Here is an 18,448-nt window from a genome sequence, read left to right as displayed (position 1 = left end):
CCACATCACAGATTCCATTGGGAAGAACACCCATGAGCCACTGTGGAAGTGCCGCCTATAGATTCCTCCAAATATCCCACAGGCACCCCCAGTGTTTCACATGCCTCAGTTACACATATCTCCACCCTATTTCTTTCTCCTTGTGAGCACTCACACCAGTGGAGAGAGTGAAATTTTGCAGATGCCTAGTGAGAACACACAGGATACCTCCTCAAATCTTCAGGTTTAGGAGAAAGCACAAACTTGAATATTCAGCACCACCCTAGTGAAAGTAAAAGGGAGTCTGTCAGCACCTGGCCTGGCTTTACAGAATCCAGAGAAGGCATATAAGGAGAAAAGAGAGACAAGGTAGCAGAAAGTTTATTTAAGCAAGAAATGGCCAAAGAATTTCCAAATATGGGGAGAGATGTGAACATCCAACTTTAGAAAGCTAATAGGTCACCACCAAATTTTAATCCAAAATGCTATTCTCCAGGCACATTATAATAAAACAGTCTACAATCAAAGACAGATAATTTTAAAAACCTTTTAGGAGAAAAAATTCTCTCATACAAGGGAAACTCTATAAGGCAATCAGAGGATTTCTCAGCAGAGACTTTTCAGGTTAGGAGAGAAAAGGATGATATATTTAATGTGGTGAAAGAAAGAAAAGTGCCAATCAAGAATACTTTACCCAGCAAAGTTGACCTTAAGAGATGAAAGTAAGATAAAGACTTTCCATAACAAACAAAACTTGCGGGAGTTCGACTCCACTTGAGTTGCCTTAAAAAAATGCTGAAAAGAGTTCTTCAAGCAAAAATGAAAGGTCATTAATTAGTAACATAAAAATATATGAAAATATATGACACATTGGTAAAGGTTTGTTTATAGTCAAAATCAGAATTCTAGTATAATAGTTATATAATTATATATATAAAATATATATAATTATATATAATTATAAATATATAATAATATAATAATATAATTCTAGTATAAAAGTTAAAAGAAAGATGTATTAAAATAAGTAAACTACAATAATTTGTTAATGAATACACAATATAAAAACAGCTAAATTGAGACATAAAACATAAAAAGAGGGGAAATAAAATGGTTGGGTTTTTGATTGAAAAATAGACTATTACAAGTATTTTTTATAAGCTTCATGATAACCACAAAATAAAAAGCTACAGCAGATACGAAAAAGATAAAGAGAGAGGAATCAAAGCATACTGCTGTGAAAAATCACTAATTCACAAGGAAGACAAGAGAGAAAATTGGAAGAAAGAAACTATAAAACATCCATAAAAACAATTAATATGATGGTATTAGTAAGTTTTTATCTAACAATAATCACCTTAAATATAAGTGGATTAAATTTTCCAATCAAAAGGCTTAATATTGCTGAATATATAAAAATAAAATGAGACTCAACTATATGTTGCTTACAAGAGACTCCCTAAAGCTTTCAGGACACAGATAGGCTCAAAGTGAAGGTGCAGGGGAGATATTCCATTAAGCAGTAACAAAAGACATTAGAAGTTGCAATATTTTTAACAGACAATGTAGATTTTAAGCAAAAAAATGTCAAAACAAGACAAAAGGGACATTTTAAAGATAAAAAGGTAAATTTATCAAGAGGATATAATAATTGTAAATATAAATGCACCAAATATGAGCACTGAAATATATTAGACAAATGCTAACAGATCTGAAGGAAGAAATAGATAAAAAGAAAATAATAGTAGGGACTTTAAAAACAAACTTTTGACAATGGGTAGATCATCCAGACAGAAAATATATGAGTGGACTTGAACTATACTTTAGAATAAAAGGGCCTACTGGACATACACAGGATATTCAATCCAACAGCAGCAGAACATGCATTCTTCTGAAATATACAAGGAATGTTGCCAGGATAGATCATATTCTAATTCACAAAATAAATCCTAGGAAATTTAGAAGACTGAGATCATGCCAAGTATCATTTCTGACCACATGGTATAAAACCAGAAATAAATAATAGGAGAAAAACTAGAAAATTAGAAAACATGTGGAAATTAAACACACTCCTTAACAACCATTGTGTCCAAGAAGACATTAAAAATATACGTAAATCTTGAAAAGAATCGATTAAACTAATAGCTAACTTTTTAAAAGATAAACAAAATGGTAATCCTTTAGTCAGAACAACCAAGCAAAGAAAAAAAGGATCAAATAAATAAAATTTTAAATGAAAGAGTAGTCATTACAACTGATATCACACAAGTAGAAAGTGTTTAAAAAGTATTATAAGAGACTACTACGAATAATAATATACCAACAAATTTCACAACCTAGAAGAAGTGCATAAATTCCTAGAAGCATATAACCTACCAAGACTGGATCATGAAGGAATAGAAAATCTGAAGAGACCAATTATAAGTAAGGTATTGCATCAGTAATCAAAACCTCCCAACAAAGAAAAGTCTAGGATCAGCTTGTTTCACTGGTGAATTTCACAAACATTTGATGAATAATTAGTACCAATTTTTCTCAAAATCTTCCAAAAATAGAAGAGGAGGGAACAATTCCAAATGCATTTTGCAAGAGCAGTATTAGCATTATACAAAAAACAGATGAGGACACCGCAAGAAAAGTATACATCAATATCCCTGATGAATATAGATGCAAAAATTCTTACGAAAATATTAGCAAACCAACTTCAACACCACATTTGAAATAATATGCACCATGATCAAGTGGGATTTATCCTTTGGAGGCAAGGGTGGTTCAACATATGCAAATCAATAAATATGATACACCACATTAATAGAACACAAGATAAGAATCAGATGATTCTCTTGATACATAAAAAGCATACGACAAAATTCAACATTGTTTCATAACAAAAACTTGCAACACACTGAGTATAGAGTGAACGTAATTCAACATGATATAGGCTAGATATGACAAGCTCACAGGTAACATCATATCCAATGTTGAAAATTTTAAAGTTTTTCTTCTAAGAACGAGACGAAGATAAAGATGCCCACTCTCACCAGTGTTTTTCAAAATAGTGTGGGAAGTCCTAAACAGAGAAATTAGACAAGGAAAATAAATAAAAGGAATCCAAAGCAAAAAGGAAAAAAATAAAACTGCCTCTATTTGTAGATGACAACACGCTATGTATGGAAAACTGTAAACTCCACACACACACAAAAAAAACTTGTTAGAACTAATAAACAAATTCAGTAAAGTTGCAGGATACAAAATCAATATACAAAAATCAGTTTTGTTCACACACACAATCAATAAATTATTGGAAAGACAAATTAATAAAACAATCCCAGTAATAATAGCATCAAAAATAATAAAATACTTAGGTATAAATTGAACAAAGAAGCTGAAAGATCTATATACTGAAAAGTATAAGACAAAGATAAAATAAATTGAAGATGACACAAATAAATGGAAAACTATTCTGTGCTCGTGAATTAGAAGAATTAATATTTTTTAAAAGTCCAGACTACTCAATAGATCTGGCAATTAAATGCAATTCCTGTCAAAATTTCAATGGCTTTGTAAAAATTAATTTTAAAATATTCTAAAATTTCTGTGGAATCACAGAAGACCCTAAACAGCCACAGCTACGTCAAGAGAAAAGAAAAAAGAGCTGGAGGTATTACACTTCCTGATTTTAAAATACAAAGTTTAGTCAAAACAATATGATTGCGGCGGGAAAGCAGAGACATCGATCAATGGAACAGAATAGAGACCTGAGAAATAAACCCACTCATATCTGGTCCATACATTTCCAACAAAAGAGCCAAGAATAGCAAATTGGAAAAGGATAATCTCTTAAATAAGTGGAGATTGGAAAACTGGATAGTCACATGCAAAAAAGTGAAATAGGACTAGTATCCTACACTACACACAAAAAGCAATTCAAAATGGATTAAAGGGTTGAACTTAAGACTTGAAACTATAAAACTCCTGGAAGAAAACATAGTGGGTAAGTTTCTTGACATCGATCTTGGCTTTTGTTTTTGGATTTGACAACAAAAACAAAGGCAACAAAAGCAAAATGAACAAGTGGGAGGACATCAAACTGAAAAAGCTTCTGCACAACAAAGATAATGATCCACAAAATGAAAAGACAACCTCTCAAATGGGGGAAAATATTTCAAAGTCATATATCTGATATGGGTTAACATCCAAAATATATTTAAAATTATACAACTCAATAGGAAATTATAAACAGGCCAAGTAGAAAATGGGCTGAGGAATTGAATAAATATTTTTCCAAAGAAGACATACTAACAGCAACAGGTACATGAAAAGGTCATCAACGTCACTAATATCAGGAAAATGCAAATTAAAACCACAATATACCTCACATTTCTTAGAGTGGCTATCATCAAGAAGATAAGAGATAAGAAGTGTTGGCAAGTGTGGGCATAAAAGGGAACCCTTGTGCACTGTAGATTGGAATGTGAATTGGTACAACCATTATGAAAAATAGTACGGAGATTTCTCAAAAAACTAAAAATAGAACTAATATATGATCCAGTCATCTCACTTCTGGTGTACCTCCAAAGTAAAAGAAAACAAGATTTCAGAGAGATGTGTGCACTGTCATGTTTATTGCAGCATTATTCACAAAAGCCAAGATATATAAATAACCTAAGTGTCCATCAACATGTGAAAGGATAAAGAAGATGTGGTACAAATATACACAAGGGAATATTATTCAACCATGAGAAAGAATGAAATTCTACCATTCGTGACAATATGGATGCAACTAGAGAGCATTACGCTAAGTGAAATAAGTTAAAGAAAGACAGTTTCCATATGATATCGCTTATATGTAAAATCTAAAACGCCCGAACTCACAGAAACAGAGTAGAATGGGGCTGAACTGGGGGCAAATGGGGAGATATTGGTCAAAGGGTACAAACGCCCAGTCATTAGATGAATAAGTTCTGGGGATATTGTACAACATGATGAAACTCGTTAACAACACGATATTATATACTTAAAGTTTGCTAAGAGAATAGATCTTAAATGTTCTTATCACACACACACAAATGATTAAAACATGAGATGATGGAGGGGTTGACTAACCCTATTATGGTAATCATTTTACAATGCACGTATGTATCAAATCATTCTGTTTTACATTTTAAATTTACACAAAGTTACTTGTCAATTATGTCTCAATAAGGCTCTAAAAAATAAAGTTCGGAGGCAAGGCAAAAGAAAATATACCATGAAACATATAGTAAATGCTGTATTTTACGGACCAAGTTCTATTTTTTATCATGCAATTTAGTACTATCATGAAGACAGTAAAATTGCCTTAAATTTAATGGAACCATTGATTTGAAGTTTACTCATGGTGTCAATGATTCTTAGCCAGTCATTTATATTTGCATTAATTTCCCTGAAGCCTTAAGTTAGCATATGCCAGATATTAAATACAAAACTTTCAACCCTCAATGAAACTGTATTGTACTGTATTTTACAGACATGCAAGGTGGCCTGATGCACACTATTTGCTGAAGGGCAGCATTGAGGACTTCAAGGGTGGCCCAGTGAGAAGGGAGCCTTGCATAGATTTATGTCGTGCTCTTTTTGTTACTCTTTCTGGATCCTGCTAGCATATCAGGCTCCCGTTTTCATAAACACGACACCTTGTATTTGGCCCTCTCATTCAGAAGGCCCTCACTGGTGAAAGTTGTCTAGCTCCGCACGTCTGTTATGAAGACTAAGGCTTTCCTCTGACATGAGATGTAAGAAGCACTTGGTGGACGTATGCTACAGCATGATGAACCTTGAGGACATCATCTTGCTAAGTGAGACAAAGCAGTTACAAAGGGACAAGTAATGTATAACCCCACTTATACGACGTATTTCAAGCAGCTAAATTCAGAGAAACAGGAAGTAAAATGGTGGTTGCTAGGGATCGGGAGGAGAGGGTAATTGGGAGCTAATGTTTAGTGGGTGTGATTTCAGTTTGCCAGATGAAATGAAGTCTGGAGATGGATGGCGGTGATGGTGGCACAACAATATGAATGTAGTTAATGCCACTGAGCTGTACAATTAAAAATGGTGAAAATGGTAAATTTTATTTTATACATATTTAATCACTATGATAAAATATAATAATATAAAAATGATCTCCATGATTTCCCATCCTCCTTTCAAGAATGTCTGCATACATTTGATGTTTTTTTGAATTGTTTCAGCTCCTTTTTTTTTTATTTTTTTTATTAATGTTATGATAGATTACAACCTTGTGAGATTTAAGTTGTACATTTTTGTTAGTCATGTTGTGGGTACACCACTTCCCCCTTTGTGCCCTCCCCCCACCCCCCCTTTTCCCTGGTAACCACCCATCAGATCTCCTTATCAATATACTAACTTCCACCTATGAGTGGAGTCATATAGAGTTCGTCTTTCTCTGACTGGCTTATTTCGCTTAACATAATACCCTCGAGGTCCATCCACGTTGCTGTGAATGGGCCAATTTTGTCTTTTTTATGGCTGAGTAGTATTCCATTGTGTATATATACCACATCTTCTTTATCCAATCATCACTAACTGGGCATGTAGGTTGGTTCCACGTCTTGGCTATTGTAAATAATGCTGCGATGAACATAGGGGTGCAAGGGACTCTTGGGATTTCTGATTTCAGGTTCTTAGGATAGATACCCATTAATGGGATGGCTGGGTCATAGGGTATTTCTATTTTTAACTTTTTGAGGAATCTCCATACTGTTTTCCATAGTGGCTGTGCCAGTTTGCATTCCCACCAACAGTGTATGAGGGTTCCTTTTTCTCCACAACCTCTCCAACATTTGTCGCTCTTGGTTTTGGATGTTTTTGCCAATCTAACGGGTGTAAGGTGATATCTTAGTGTAGTTTTGACTTGCATTTCCCTGATGATTAGCGATGATGAGCATCTTTTCATGTGTCTATTGGCCATATTCATATCTTCTTTTGAGAAATGTCTGTTCATGTCCTCTGCACATTTTTTGATCGGGTTGTTTGTTTTTCTGTTGTTAAGCCATGTGAGTTCTTTGCATATTACGGAGATTAACCCTTTGTCAGATAAGTGTCTTGTAAATATTTTTTCCCAATTAGTGAGCTGTTTTTTTGTTTCAATCCTGTTTTCCCTTGCCTTGAAGAAGCTCTTTAGTCTGATGAAGTCCCATTTGTTTATTCTTTCTATTGTTTCCCTCAACTGAGGAGTTATAGTGTCTGAAAAGATTCTTTTGAAACTGATGTCAAAGAGTGTACTGCCTATATTCTCTTCCAGAAGACTTATTGTTTCAGGACTAATCTTTAGGTCTTTGATCCATTTTGAGTTTATTTTGGTGTGTGGTGAAAAAGAATGGTCAATTTTCAATCTTTTGCATGTGGCTGTCCAGTTTTCCCAGCACCATTTGTTGAAGAAACTTTCTTTTCTCCATTGTAGGCCCTCTGCTCCTTTGTCGAAGATTAGCTGTCCATAGATGTGTGGCTTTATCTCTGGGCTTTCAATTCTGTTCCATTGATCTGTGGACCTGTTTTTGTACCAGTACCATGCTGTTTTGATCACTGTAGCTTTGTAGTATGTTTTGAAATCGGGGATTGTGATTCTGCTGGCTTTGTTTTTTTTGCTCAGGATTGCTTTAGCAATTCGCGATCTTTTGTTGCCCCATATGAATTTTAGGATTGTTTGTTCAATTTCTGTGAAGAATGTTCTTGGGATTCTGATTGGGATAGCATTGAATCTGTAGATTGCTTTAGGTAGTAAGGACATTTTAACTATGTTTATTCTTCCAATACATGTGCATGGAATGTCTTTCCATCTCTTTATATCGTCGTCAATTTCTTTCAAGAAAGTCTTGTAGCTTTCATTGTATAGATCCTTCACTTCCTTGGTTAAGTTGATCCCAAGGTATTTTATTCTTTTCGTTGCGATTGTGAATGGGATTGAGTTCTTGAGTTCTTTTTCTGTTCATTGTTAGTGTATAGAAATGCTACTGATTTATGTACGTTAATTTTATACCCTGCTACTTTGCTGTAGTTGTTGATTATTTCTAATAGTTTTTCTATAGATTCTTTGCGGTTTTCTATATATAAGATCATGTCGTCTGCAAACAGCGAGAGTTTTACTTCTTCGTTACCTATTTGGATTCCTTTTATTTCTTTTTCCTGCCAAATTGCTCTGGCCAACACCTCCAGTACTATGCTGAATAGGAGTGGTGAAAGTGGGCACCCTTGTCTTGTTCCTGTCCTCAGAGGGATGGCTTTCAGTTTTTGTCCATTGAGTATGATGTTGGCTGTGGGTCTGTCATATATGGCCTTTATTATGTTGAGGTACTTTCCTTCTATACCCATTTTATTGAGGGTTTTTATCATAAACGGGTGTTGGATCTTGTCGAATGCTTTCTCTGCATCTATTGAGATGATCATGTGGTTTTTGTTTTTCATTTTGTTGATGTAGTGTATCACGTTGATTGACTTGCGGATATTGAACCATCCCTGTGTCCCTGGTATAAATCCCACTTGATCATGGTGTATAATCTTTTTGATGTATTGCTGTATTCGGTTTGCCAGAATTTTGTTGAGGATTTTTGCATCTATGTTCATCAGTGATATCGGCCTGTAGTTCTCCTTCTTTGTGTTGTCCTTGTCAGGTTTGGGGATCAGAGTGATGTTGGCTTCATAGAATGTGTTAGGGAGTACTCCATCTTTCTCAATTTTCTGGAACAGTTTGAGAAGAATAGGTATTAAGTCTTCTTTGAATGTTTGGTAGAATTCTCCAGAGAAGCCGTCTGGTCCTGGACTCTTATTTTTGGGGAGGTTTTTGGTTACCGTTTCTATTTCCTTACTTGTGATTGGCCTATTCAGATTCTCCATTTCTTCCTGATTCAGTTTGGGGAGATTGTAGGAGTCTAGGAATTTGTCCATTTCTTCCAGGTTGTTCAATTTGTTGGCATATAGTTTTTCATAGTATTCTCTTATGATCCCTTGTATTTCATTGGTATCTGTTGTGATTTCTCCTCTCTCCTTCCTAATTTTATATATTTGCGATTTCGCTCTTGTTTTCTTGGTGAGTCTCGCTAAAGGTTTGTTGATTTTGTTAATTCTTTCGAAGAACCAACTCTTTGTTTCATTGATCCTTTCTATTGTCTTTTTTGTTTCAATATCGTTTATTTCTGCTCTTATTTTTATTATTTCCCTCCTTCTACTGACTCTGGGCCTTGTTTGTTCTTCTTTTTCTAGTTCTGTTAGGTGTCGTTTGAGGTTGCTTATGTGAGCTTTTTCTTGTTTAGTGAGGTGAGTCTGTATTGCGATGAATTTCCCTCTTAGGACTGCTTTTGCTGCATCCCAAATGATTTGGTATGTCGTGTTCTCATTTTCATTTGTCTCCAGATAATATTTGATTTCTTCTTTAATTTCTTCAATGATCCATTGTTTGTTCAGAAGCGTGTTGTTTAGTCTCCACATTTTTGCACCTTTCTCTACTTTTTTCTTGTAGTTGATTTCTAGTTTCATAGCATTATGATCAGAAAAGATGCTTGATATTATTTCAACTCTCTTGTATTTATTGATGTTTGCTTTGTTTCCCAAAATATGGTCAATCCTTGAGAATGTTCCATGTGCACTTGAGAAGAATGTGTAACCTGCTGTTTTTGGATGAAATGTTCTATATATATCTATTAAGTCCATCTGGTCTAATTTTTCATTTAATTCTATTATTTCCTTGTTGATTTTCTGTCTGGATGTTCTGTCCATTGGTGTTGCATACATTTGATTTTTTAAATTTAGAATTCTCACAAATAAATCATGACTACAAGGGGCACATTGTTATCTATAAAGACACATTCATTCTGCATTTAAAAATACCACTAAAGGTCTTTTATCTCCCTAAAGAAAATAATCAAATAATATCCTAGTCCCAGACAAAATATATAACATTCTTTTTAAAATCCTGACTCAATATAATTTTGAATGTTTTAGAATATATTGTCCTTCATCTGAGCTTTATTTTTCTTCCTTGCTTCCAAATATCAATTTTCCTTTATGTTTTGTTTTCTTCATTCATATAATAAATAAATTTCAGTTTTTAATTTCCCACTTCAAAATTTTTGTTAGAGAGATTAATAGGTGCAGTGATTTTTTTATGAAACATTAAATAAAACATTAAATAAAAAATTAAATTAAATTAAACCCAGATACATAAATTTAATTGTATATGCTGTGTTCATTAGAATTCTAATGTGAGCATTTAGATCAATTGAATAGTAAGATTTTTTTTCCCAAGAGAATTGATCTCAGAACTATAAGTCTCTATTGAACCTCTCCTAGTTTAATTGGTGGGTTGGGATCATAGTCCCTGTGATGTTACCTGCAAAAATAAGCTATACCCTAAATCTAGGCACCATTGGTGGTGTCATGTTTCCCATTGTCTTTTTGATCCTTGTATTCTTATGTCAGTGTCTGCACAATTAAGGAAGTAGTCATCTTTCATTCTTTATAGGTTCACTGTGGCAGACACAGACCTTTACTAGGCATCTCAACCAAGTGTTCTAGCCAGGCTGGCTTGTAGTATACAGTGGGAGGTGGAGGATTCTTCCAGTCTCTGATTGGACAAGTCCAAGGCCTGGACTTGGGTTCAGTTAGGACCTCTGCCTGAGCTCTAGTTGGGCAGATCAGCTGGCTGGGCTCTGTGATCTGGTGGTTCCACTAGCTGAGTTCCTCAGATATTCGGGGCCTCTGACTAGGCTCCCTGAATGGACGGGACCACTGGCTGTTCTCCATAGTCAGGTGGGTTCTCTGCTGGGCTCTGCAGTAGGGCATAGCGGCCAGCTGGGCTTCACATTCTGGCGGGGTCACTGCCCTGGCTCCCAAGGATGCATGCTGTGATTCCTGCCGAGCAAGTGCCACTGGCAAGATTCTGCAAATGGATGTGGCTGCAGGCTGAGCTCTCTGGCAAGGCAGTGTTGCTGGCTGAATTCCATGATCATGCAGGGCCACAGCCTGGGCTCTGCAGTTACCTCTGGTTAGTTGGTGCCACAGGCTGTAGTACATGGTCAAGTGGTCCACTGGCCATACTCTGTTTTCAGCAAGGCTGCAGACTGGACTGCATGATTAGGTGGGTCCACTGGTTGTGCTTGGTCGGGCAGGGGCACCAACTAGAGTCCCAGGTAGGATGGGACCTCAGATATGCTCCAGGTTTGTGTGAGGCTGAAGGCTGAGATATGAGTCTGAGTAGGGTTGCTGTCTCTGCTCTCCAGCCAGCTGGAGTCACAGGCGTGGCTCCTTGGGTGAAGTGGACCACTGCCTAGAGGTCTTAGCCTGACAGAACTGCTGGTTGTACTCACTGGCCATATAGTGTTGCAGTTTATCTCCAAGGACGGAGAAAGCTTCTGGTCAGATAGCACTGCTGGCAGGGACATAGTGTTACCACCAAGATCTGTGACTGATTGGTGAGCCTTGTCCCCATTATTTTGCTCTAGGCTGACCCTAGGTGGTCTAGCCCTGCCAGTTCACCTCTGTTCGCCATGGCTTGAGAAAGAAGTAGGCCTCCTGGGGAGCACCCCACAATTCTAGGGGAGCTGAATGTCTGCCTTGGGCTCTCTGTTCCCCACTGGAGAAATCACAGGTGATGGGAATTCCTCTCGGTGTAGTTTGTTGCTGGCCTGGAAGAAGGTAATACATTTAAAATGAAACCACTCCTCTGACTCTTCTGTCTAATGTAAGTTATTTCAGCTTTTGTGCTCCTGAAGGGGGTCCTTCAGCCTCACTCCAGGTTTTGGATTTTTCACAAAAGTGTTATTGTCTGTGAGTAGTTGCTAATCTGTATATTTGTGAGGGAAGCTAAAGCCAGGGATCAACTATTCCACCATCTTGCTGATGTCACTTCTAAATTTTCAGTGTATTCCTTAGGGAAACATTTATTTTAAACATCTACATTGTGGCAGGCCATGTGTTAGGCAATGGGGAGACACCTGAGATAAAAGTGGGTAAAATATCATAACTCCTGGATTTACATTCTACTGTAGAGAATTGATAATACACAAATCATGGTAAAAAATGTCATGAGTGGTTAATGTGAATAAAAATAAAACAAGGTAAGGGACACATGACTATTTCACATTGATTTGACACAGAAGTCTTCTCTCATAATCAAATAGTGACCTGAGTAACTGAAGAAATAACCCACAACTTTTCTGGAGGAAGAGATTGCCAGGCAGAGAAAATAGTAATCTTTTTCCTTTAGTAAGTATGCTAAACCCAAAGTTATTTGTTGATATGTCTAATAAGTCTATCTTGTGTTATCTTGCATTTTATATTATTTTATATTCTCTGCATCTTTTTATTTTAAAAAGTCTTTCATTATGTGGTCTACTTATTTTTTCCCATTTAACAAGATTTGTGTATTTGTTCAATTATCTTTTCATGATACTTTTATAGGGTATAAAAGATACTTTATAAATAGTGAAATATTCTTTATCTTCTTTCTCTTCATACAGTGTCAATTGGTTCCCTAACATGAGCAAGAGTAAAATACCTTCTAAAATATCTCTCTTCTTTCCCTTATCATACAACCTTAGTCAATATATCTTAGTGTTTATTATGATATATTCATGCTTCATCTTTCACTACTTGATTTATTAACTTTAAATATTATTTTACAGCCACATACAAACCATGAATCAACCATTCAGTTTAAGCTCCATCATTTTCTTCAAATTCTCTCCTAACTCAAGTCAATTCCCATTTGACACATTTCTGTTGTCTGACCGTCACCTCTTCTTGACTGGTCATCAAATGTCTGGATTCTTAATTTCTACATCATGGTGTTCTCTAATTGCTGAAATTGTTTTATGAAGCGTTTTGTTGCTGTAAATCAACTTTGAACATTGAATCATGATTTAGACCTGCTTTATGGCAAGAATTTTCAGTTAAATTTATTTATTCTGATATGAAGTTTGCTAATTATTTTTTATTTTCTCTTTAGTATTTTTTTGAAGGACAGTGCATTTTCATATGTTATTGTTTAAGGATTTAATTTGCTTTTCTACTTATTACCAGGAAGATTCCATGGGGTTTCAGACAGGAGATCTTTACTGGTTTCTCAGGCTCTGTTGCTTTGTTCTATGCATTCCAGCAGGTTTCTCAATGTCAGACTTCTTGTCATCTCCTCATTCCTGGCCATGACTGGGATGGCAATCCCTCAGGTTAGACCATGCTGCACTGTTGGCTCTACCACCTCCTCCCCTGGCTCTCTCCAAACCTGTCTCTTTCCTTGTCCTCTGATTGCTCCCTACCCCCTTGTCTATCAGACATGTGCACAGCAATCCACACTGATGGGAGAATGCACTCCTTATAGAAGAAGGAATTTTCTGATATTTTGGGGGTCTTACCAGTGACCTTGAATGCCACGCTACTTCCTTCCAAGGCCTCTTGATACCATTCTAGGTTTTCTGTACCAATTCTGATGAGTCTCAGTACCTTTGTTCTCCATTACATGTAAATTTTAGTTAGTGTGTTTTCTTCGTCTCCTAATTACAGAGAAGGTACCATTTGTGGTTTCTTTTGTTATTCATTTTCCTGGATGTTTATTATATATTTTAAGAATAAAAGTAGCAATATTAACATTAAAAGACTAACTAAAGGTGTATACTAGCACCCAGAGCTTTGTTATTTATATTTGAAAAGTTTTGCTCTCTTTGCCTGTGTGGAGAAGATGATTGGGATAAGGATGCACAGGATTTTCAGTTGTGGGACTCTGGCAGAGGTCCAGGTAGTACGTGATTGTGACTGGGACAAGGAACTGGTGGAGAAGGTGATGAAGGGACATTGGCAGATACACACACATCCAAACACACACACACACACATACGCATATATGTATATGAGGAAATTTTTTCTCAGTACATTAGTTAGCATGTACATTCATCATTTAGCCTGCAAATTCGTTTTTCCACTGTTCTTTCACTAGCAAAACTAACAATTAATACCATAGGGCATGAACAAAGTGCTTGTAGAACCAAACATTATTTTCCTCTTTCCTCTTCATTATTCCAGTTCAAATGGAAACTTTCTTTTTGTGATTCTTGATCACAGAGGGATTTTGTACTATTTTATTTCTACTTTATCTTAAGGAAAGAAATTTTTAAATTCCACAGCCTTTGAACTTAGAGAAATTATATATTGCTGTAATAAGCCATTATCTCATAAATATTATGTATATATAATAACGTATACATAAAAAGTAATATATTTTCCAACAGTATTACAAGCCACAAGGAATCAATATCAAGACCTACATAGACTTACCATTTCAAGATCTTCATCTTGTTTAATGAAGATGGATACACGAAAAATATATATATGTTTTACTGTGCTTTTGGGAGTGCCAACGTTAGGATGGGTTTCACTTTGTGGTCCACACCCTGCTGCTTTGCATGGGAATTTACATGTTTGCTATTGATGATGATGCATATCAGATGTTTTGCCTTTGATGGCCACTGACCAGATATGGCTGAGTATTTGTAAGTCTTCTGTTTTACTTCATTTTTTCTTGTATTTTGACTTAGATTCTGATGTGATTTTATGTATACACACTCATAGATATGGGATAATATATACATGTATTTCATTTTATGCAGACTGCATCTTATTTTGGTTTTATGCTTGGCAATATCACTTCAGTAGTAGTTTTTAAATATTAGAAAAGATATTTGAAAATATTTTGAAATAAAACATTTGCCTAAAAAGGAAAAGAGGTCAGTTGCATTTCTGAATAAATAGACCATTATAATATGCAAATATATCAATTTAAAAATGGACAAAATAAAAGAATAGGTAAAGCAAAATTTAATAAATGCAAATAAACAAATAATTTCAACCTACAAATAATTGTTAAAATAATGATTTTCACAAATTAATAGAGGGCTTAAAAATAATAAAATTGAATTTATTCATGATGAGTTGACATGAGCAGCTTTCAAACACTCCACAAAGAGCATTGCACTTCATCTGTACGATTTTCAAACTATATTCATTTCATGTCTTTCAGCAAATAATTCGATTTCTAGGAAACACTAAAGTAAATCAAAGTATGAGCAAATGCAAGCAAATTTGTTGCATTATCAATCATAGTAATAAACTATAACCAAGTTTAATGGCATAATAAAACAATTGTTAAGTAACTTTAGCTACAAAATGAAAATGCATTCAGTCTTTGAAAATAAGATTTTCTTTTTCATTTTTTTAAGTTTTTGACATAGGATAATCCAGAAAAACAAGATTAGGTTTATATACTAAGCAAGTATACACAGTATATAGTAAGGTATCAAAAGTTTTAAAAATAGATCTTTATTTAAGAAATTGTTATAGTATAATTTGATGAACGTACTTCAACATTTGGATTTTAAAGGACAAGATATGAAGCTTTTGTTTCAAGTGGAATTACCTACAAAAGAAAAAGCCAAGATAAACTACTTTTCTAACTCATCCCTAAATACCTGTAAGTTAAACTACAATAATAAAGAAATATGAAAAATAACTGAAAAGGAGATAAGTGAAGAGAAGGAGGTGGGAACTGAAGGAGAAATGTGTCTGTGAGATTGCTTCTCAGCCTTAAGTTAAAAATGTCAGCAGCTCAAATTCTGCTTGAAGCTAATGCCAGGATCCAAAACAATGAGTGGTCATCAGATTGATGCTAAATTGATTCTGATCTGCTCTCTGTCCTCTCTCTTCAAGACCATCTCTTCAGCAGTTCACTTCTCTGCCACATCACTTCAATCTACTCTCCATGCATGAGATATACTATCACTAACAACATCTAGTCTATATTTCTGTGCAGATATCTAAGTGCTATTTTTCCTAATGCTTCCTCCATATTTGTCTGCCATTGTAGAATTATAAAGTACATGACGGCAGGCTCTTCTAGGAGTATAAAAGCAAAACTGGTAGAATAGAGCCTCATAAATGAATATCAGTAAATCTAGAAATGTCTTTAGTAGAGGAAGAGTGAGGGGCAGATGAGTATACCCTCTTGGATGATGGATGGAAACAAGAGGGCATTTTGATGATGTTTGCTTTAGAGTTGTTCCCATTAGAAAGAGTGAAATCTGTTTCAAGGAAAGAGAAAGGAGAGCCCTTTCCTGTCAAAGGATGTACATTGAGGAAAGTGCTATCAGTCTTTAAAACATAGCTGAAAGTTATAAAAGGAAGATAATCATATTGGAAACAATCTCAGCTCACCAATGATCACCTCATCATTTTCTTTCTCCAGAATTTTAATCCGTTTATGAATTGAAGTCTGCAGGAAAATGGAGGTAAACAACAACAGTTCTGAAGAGGGATTTCTTCTCCTGGGATTTTCAGATCAGTCCCAGCTAAAGACGATCCTTTTTGTCTTAATTTTGCTCTTTGATGTCTTGAAGCTTCTGGGGAAGACTGCCATCATTTTGGTGTCTTGCTTGGACCCAAAAACTCCACTCTTTGATGTAGTTTGTCCTCAGTAACCTTTCTTGTGTGCACATTTCTTGCACCATCAGTGTTGCCCCACCGTTGCTGCTTATCATGAATAAGAAAGAGAAGATCATGAGCTATGTTGTATGTGTGGCCCAGCTCTATGTGGCCACAAGGTTGGGTTCTACTGAGTATATTCTCCTGGAAGTCATGTTATATGACTGCTATGCTGTTGTCTGCTGTCCTCTGCACTATGCAATCATTATGCAGCCTCAATTATGTGCATCCATGGCCAGCATAGCATAGTACAGTGGCCTTATCACCTCTCTAATTCAGTGCTCCCTTACAGTGCAACTGCCTCTTTGTGGTCATTACAAACTGGACCACGTTTGTGTGAGGTGCAAGTGCTCAGCAGATTGGCCCGTGTGGACACAAAGTTCAATGAGGTAGTACTCCTTATGGTCAATATCATCTTTTAAATTGTTCCTCTGTCACTCATCTTTGCCTCCTATGGTTTTATAGCCCAAGCTGTGCTGAGGATCAAATCAGCAGCAGGGCGCTTAAAAGCCTTTGGGACTTGTTTCTCCCACCTGATTGTGGTCATCATTTTCTATGAGACCATTATCTATATGTACCTTCAGTCAGTCAAATGTTGATCCAAAAACCAGGAAGATTTTGTCTCTCTTTTCTACACCATAGTCACAACACTCTCAAACCCCGTTATCTACACTATGAGAAACAAAGATGTGAAAGGGGCCTTGAGGACACTGGTAAAGGGGAATGATCTTGGTTCAGAAAAGATATCAGCTGTAGGTACAACCTGAAGTAGGCTATTCTTAGCTCATAGACAGTTGTTCAAAGTATTATTCTCTTGTACAACGCCATAAGGAGAAGTAAAAGACATAGAACTCTATAAGAAGCTAACATACTCAAGCCACAATAGTGTTTCTTTTGTCCCAAACATCCTTCTCATGAATTCAAAGACTCTATGCTCTATCTACAGAAAACTCTTTGCTCTTCCTCAACTGCACCATCAAATTTTATGCAGAGATTATTTAACCCTGGAGTGCTAGTCTGTCTGGTAAACCTCTAATTACTCCTAAAAGCTCAACTGAAATGTTACCTGCACTTCCAGCTGTCTTGAAACACCATCCATCTCACCCTCTTGGAAAAATTAATTGTTTCATAATATATGTCCCCATTGAACATGAAATATACTCTATTTCTACATTATCACACATATTATCTATATATATGTGTGTATATATATAAAATAAACATTGAAATAATATATGACCATTTTCCTACAACGTCAGTTTAAACAACAGAATGGACAAGTCTCGCTATATTAGCTCATTTATGTTAGGAGAAATACAAATATAATACACTGATTACATTTGTGGCAAAATATGACATTAAATTAATAAAACTAATCAAATAATAAGCTTTCATTAAGCAGACCAATCCATGCATGATTCAGCCTCATTCCCTTTTCTTTAAAGTGTTTAGAATTTGAGCGAAAGTGAAAGAGCATGTATTTCATTCTCTCTGTCTCTCTCTCTCTCCAAAGAGGGTGAACTTCATCAATTTGTCTACCTCAAGTATTTTAAGAGATTTGCACAAGGAGAGAACAATTTATTTAATCTAAAATCTTAATTTTATCCCCATCTTTCATTATGATATCCACAGGGAAAAGAAGAGGCACAAGAACAAAAAGTAAAATTGGTACAGTATCTCTGTGGGCTGTCGTGTGATTTAGACTTATGATGACAGAAAAGAAAACTGAGGTTTATCTAAATATCATCTTTGTACCAGAATATTGATATCAGTCTACAAAATAAAGTTTGGACCTGTCTCTACTGCCAAAGGTAAAACTGATTGCAAAATGAGTGCACACATGAGAAAATCACTTCAGGAGAACTTTCTGAATGAATCAGGGATGCCTCTCCAAACATACTCCTGTCCAATTTGCTTAAACATCTTTACAGAAACTAAAATGATGAAT

The 18,448-nt window shown here is 35.6% G+C and overlaps 1 pseudogene; it reads left to right on the top strand.

Moving 5' to 3' along the window:
• Positions 1-16,301: 16,301 nt before the first annotated feature.
• On the top strand, positions 16,302-17,267 carry LOC138922866 (olfactory receptor 2G6-like; annotated as a pseudogene).
• Positions 17,268-18,448: the final 1,181 nt, after the last annotated feature.

The sequence above is a fragment of the Equus caballus genome, unplaced genomic scaffold, assembly GCF_041296265.1.
Source record: "Equus caballus isolate H_3958 breed thoroughbred unplaced genomic scaffold, TB-T2T haplotype1-0000016, whole genome shotgun sequence".
Taxonomy (NCBI): Eukaryota; Metazoa; Chordata; class Mammalia; order Perissodactyla; family Equidae; genus Equus; species Equus caballus.
This window is presented reverse-complemented; position numbering and strand designations above follow the sequence as displayed.